Genomic DNA, 5,221 nt, shown 5'->3' on the forward strand with positions numbered 1-5,221 from the left:
TATAAAATCCGCGTATCCAAAAGGCCCTTGGATAAGTGGATTTTATAATCTTGGATTTCCTCAAAATTATAGATGGGAGACGAGAGAAGGAGAGCAGCCGCCGTTTTTTGATTTCTTTCGCCTTTCTTTTTTACAGCAAGAGAGCGGGCGATCGTCCCATGTTTCCATGTCTTAGAAATCTCAGGATTGAGGAGAGATTTATAAGACTTGAATTTCATACTTAAAATCCAAGAAACGATATCAAGATAGCATAAACAGCTTGATCATGAACTCTCTTTTACACTGTTTTCAAGCTAAAACCTGGATTGTAAAATCTGCGTATCCAAACAGCCCCTAAATGTTTAAATTTTACTTACCTTGGATCCAAGCATTTCTCAAGTAACCCAAAGGATCCCTTCAAGGTGCAGGTTTTAAATTTCGTCCAAAATCTGAAATTTCGGATATCGGTCGAGATCGAAATCCGAAATCGACGAAACATACAAAATTTCGGTCGAAATTTTGGGAATTTCGGTAATTTAGCCGAAATTTTAGAAACAAATCTTATTGTTTTAATCCTTTACCAAAATTTCAGCCGAAATTACTGCAATTTCGGCTGAAATTTCAGCCCAGAAAAATGATATTTCAAGGCTCTTTACAAAATTTCGGCTGAAATTTCAGTTTCGGCCGGGACCTAAATATACCAGCAACCGAAATTTAAAACCTTGACCAAATCAAGATGAAATCGGGCTCCAATCAACTAATTGAAGCAATCAGAATTCAGCACGTACAATCAGCGGCATGACACGACCCAAGTGATTTGGCAGAAATTTTTTATTAAAAAAAAAGCCGGCATGACCCAAGTGTCGCAGAATTCGTGGGCCGTGCCATGCTTGACCCGCGGGCCACTGTTTTATGGGACATTTGGCACCTTGATCTATACTATAAGAAGAATGCTAAACGCAAGGGCGTACTTTTGAAAACGGGCTGAAAGGGGGCCCTAAATGAATTTATAATAGAGTACAGCCGAGAGTATTAAATGCACTTTCAGCCAATGGGGGCTCCCTTTCAGCTATTTTCTGCAAGGGCGCTCTTTGGTTTAGCATTCCTAATATTTTTATAAAATGAAGAGGTCAGACGAAAATCCATTCTCTAGAAAAGACTTTGGAGGGTTTCATTTTTCTCCACTCTCATTTTGTCTCCGTGGACGGTGTCTTTGGGGGATTTCTAGGGTTAGGGAATCCCCTTTTAGGGTTGTGCAGGTTCGTTCTATAATCTCTTGAGCTTTGATTTGTATTGATTCCTTGTAGATCTGTCTCCAAAATTTGTGTATTTTTGATAGATTTAGATCTGTCTTCTCATGTATAAATCTTAAGTTCTATGGTTTATGATTTTCTCATTTTTGTTTTGGTAAATCAAATTTTGTGGAGGTGCTGTTGAAATTTCCTAATGCGGTGTTTGATTCAGAAAAAAATTTTGTGGATCTGATGAGTTTTATATCATTTTGTTGCTGGTCTCTTATTCATTTTGCTTGTTTGATCGTTTGGGTTTAGGATTTCTTTGATTGGATTTGAATTGTTGCGATTTCTTTTGAGAAGTGCTAATGAATTAAAAGGAATGACACTTGTTTGATTTGTGCTGATACCTTATAGATCTGGTGGTTTTTTTGAGATTTTTGATAGATTCGGATCGGTCTTCTCATGTATAACTCTTAAGTTCTATTGTTTATGATTTTCTCTTTTTTTTTGGTAAATCAAATTTTGTAGAAGCGCTGTTGATATTTCCTAAAATTTGGTGTTTGATTCGAAAAATTTGTGGCTCTGTTGAGTTTTATACAATTTTGTTGCATGTCTCTTCTGTTTGCTGGTTTGTTCGTTTCATTTTAGGATTTCCTCGATTGGATTTGAATTCTTGCGATTGCTTTGAGAAGTGCTAATGAATTATAAAAAGGAAAGACACTGCCATATTAGTTTCTTTTTTATGTGGCAAGATTTGAGTCTTGTTTTCCTTAGGTTCCATTTGGTTGATGTTTTCGCTGAGGAAAAGGTGTTGATTTCCTGTGTTTTGTTACGCTACTTGAGAAAATCATGCATACTATGTGGGGAACTCTAAATCTGTTGCTAGGGTTTCCGTATACCACCGACAGATTTTAGTATAATTTCTGCGGGGAAGTTTCATAGCGCTCTTCTCTCCCATCCCCGTGCTTGTCTCTCCTTCCCCAGGTCTCTCTCTCTCTCTCTCTCTCTCTCTCTATATATATATATATATATATATATATATATATATATATATATATATATATATATATATACAGATCTAGTTCTTTTCAGATTGAGAAACAGCCTCTTCCAGTCGATCCCATCTGGTTCTGGTTTAGGTTCTCAGTTTTCCCTTCTATGACTGCTAATACACAAAAAGCTCCATAGCTTGTGGAGGGCATTAGGCTACGTCCTTTAAACATGTCCTATACCACGCTAGGTCCACCTAGTCTCATACCTAGGCAGGTCTCCACTCAGGACCATAACATTCCACCATGCTTCTGCATCCGCCCTCCTGGGTGGCCCACTCTGTGATGAATTTCACAGAGGCATTTTTCACAGGTCGCCCATTCCGTGATTTGAACATGTGACGTGGTGGCTGCTATGATACCAAATGTCATGAGTGGTGTCCTACCTAGGTATGGAACAAGGTTTTAAATTTCTACCAAAATCCATAATTTCAGACGGAAATTTCGGATTTTGGTCAAGACCGAAATCGAAATCAATAATACACGAAACGGTACATTATTTCGCCGAAATTTCGATAATTTTGCCGGAAATTCCGGATTTCGCGAGATATGGGCGTAATCTCAAAAATTTTAACGCAAAAAACTAAATTTTTTGAAGATAATTATGTATACCACGGTGACATCTCCTTTGCCTTTTTCCTCTTGTTACAAAAAGTACCAAAACACCCTCCTTCCCAACGGTATTGCCTTCCTTACCTCAATGGTCTTTTCGTTATTTTATGCATAACCAAGGGTTGATCCCAACCAATACCCAATTTCCGATATAACACATTCTCGTGGGTTTCAAGCTTCCAGAAACCACAATAACAGCCACGTGTCGCCAAAACCGCCAACCAAACCCAGCTATAAAAACCTCCTCACCTTTGTATAACCCGGCAAAGAGCTCTTTATCCAATTTTCAGGTGAAGTTTTTCCCATGTGTTTTCCGATGGCTGACGTGGAAGCAAAGGAGCGTATAATTTTGGTGGTTGTGGACAAAGGCGAGGAGAAAATGGATGCCCTGTCGAGATGTCTCAAGACTGGTTTCGGATGATTCCTAAAATACCCTTATCCTCCTCTACGTCAAACCGAATATCTCCAAAAATTCCTGATCTTATTCATTATTTAATATTTTCCCAAGATTTCAGCCAAAATTACGGTAATTTCGGCTGAAATTCGGTTTCGGTGAGGACCGAAATGCATTCCGTATCCGAAATTCGAAACCATGGTATGGAACCAGACGAGACCCAACCTGGTATGGGACAGATTTAAAGGGCATAGCCTAACGCGCTCCATCAGCTCTGCAGCTTTCGGCATATTGGTTCAAATGATACCAAATGTTAGGTACTTGAACCAATATGCCGAAAGCTCCAGAGCTGATGGAGCGCGTTAGGCTATGCCCTTTAAATCTGTCCCATACCAGGTTGGGTCTCGTCTAGTTCCAGACCCCGGTAGGCCCCCACTCACAATACTACTCCTTTGATTTCTTGTTCTTGTTCACAAAAAATAGCGACGGATTCTTGTTCCTTGTCAATGAAAAAAAAAATGATGCTTCTACCAGTTCTTCAACCACAACGCCATAAATCTGTATAAACTCTGACCCTAAATTACAGTCCTCTTCAATCTCGTCAGATCTCTATCATCTTCTCTTCATTGACTTATGCGTCTCGCTTCTTCTTCTTTCTCTAGCGCACATTTTCTTGATTTATTTTCTTTGACAAGTTAACAGTTCTTACTATCACTCTTTTCTAATTTCAATTGATCGAATTATCATTAGAGTTGGCTGTTTGTTCTCACTTTTGCAGTTTTTTAAGATTTAGGTTTTTTGTCTTCTTTTTATTGTTTATTTGGTGTATGCTTGTTGATTTCCTGTCTGCGGAGGTTTTATGTGAGGTAATTGTGATTATGGTTTTGTGATTTTGCAATGGGATTTTCGATTCAGCAGAGATTTTATTTAAATTATTTTTGGTTAGTTGATTTTCTAACATGTCGCTTGTTTTATGAGTTGTTTTTTATATTTTTTTCCCTACTTTTGTTTCTATTTTCTTTTTTCTGATATTTTTTGTTTGATGTTTGTCTAATTTAAGATTGGATGGTAATATGTGACTTGTTGTCTCATCGTTATGACATTTTATTACTCTTTAACTGTGTTGTCTGCTTCTGTGTTCTCTACTTGATATATGCTTGCTGGATTTCTGGATGTTTATTTCTTGGATCAGTTCATACTACATGCGTCTGGTCAACATTATAACAATATATTTTCTCTTCATTTTCCTGACAGCACCTGTCTCAAAGGTTTTCCTTCCCATTTCCTATCCATTTACCATGTTATTTCCATTTCCTATCCATTTACCATGTTATTTCCATTTCCTTTTCTCCATGATTTGTGGACATGGACATGGGTGTCATTTGTCAACACGGACACGAAGTTGTCGGACACGGCAAACTCCAAAAATTTAGAAATGGGGACACGGCTAAAATAGAAAGTACATATAATCATGATTGGTGGACACATATTCATGTGCCGAGTTTCAGCGTGGATACTAGGTATCTGACATGGCAACCCCTTAATATCTAGAAATATTGTCACATTCATACACATAAATACATATAGAGTTACTGACACTTCTAGCAATACATTTAAGTGTCTAAAGGAGTGTCGACATGTGTGGACACGGGTGTCGTGTCGAACACGACACGACACGGGTTTCGGCAATAAATTTAAAGTGTCTGCCAAATCATAGCCTTTTCTAGTCAAGTGAAGCAACTGAACAGAGCCGTGAAATATTTGATCGTCGTGATTTTTCTGCTATAGTTGTCAATGTGTGCATGTTCCATTTATGCATGCGCACGGGAAACAAGAATCTATGGATCTTATGTATCACCGTGCATGGTCAATTGCTCATGCATGACATCATCCCAAAATTTTTTCTCAATGGCGTTCACCCTAATTAAATCACAGTTGCATGGTTCTCCATT

The 5,221-nt window shown here is 38.2% G+C and overlaps 1 protein-coding gene across 1 annotated transcript in view; it reads left to right on the top strand.

The window, feature by feature from the left end:
• The first annotated feature begins 1,082 nt into the window (after positions 1-1,082).
• Positions 1,083-5,221, top strand: part of LOC143880288 (uncharacterized) — a 15,848-nt gene continuing 11,709 nt past the window's right edge. The window contains exon 1 of the mRNA XM_077383141.1: positions 1,083-1,238. The gene's annotated coding sequence lies outside the window, so the exon portion shown is untranslated. The remainder of the gene's footprint in view (positions 1,239-5,221) is intronic.

Source organism: Tasmannia lanceolata, unplaced genomic scaffold (genome assembly GCF_043159265.1).
Source record: "Tasmannia lanceolata isolate RefF3 unplaced genomic scaffold, GAP_Taslan_0.1 ptg000006l, whole genome shotgun sequence".
NCBI classification, from domain to species: domain Eukaryota; kingdom Viridiplantae; phylum Streptophyta; class Magnoliopsida; order Canellales; family Winteraceae; genus Tasmannia; species Tasmannia lanceolata.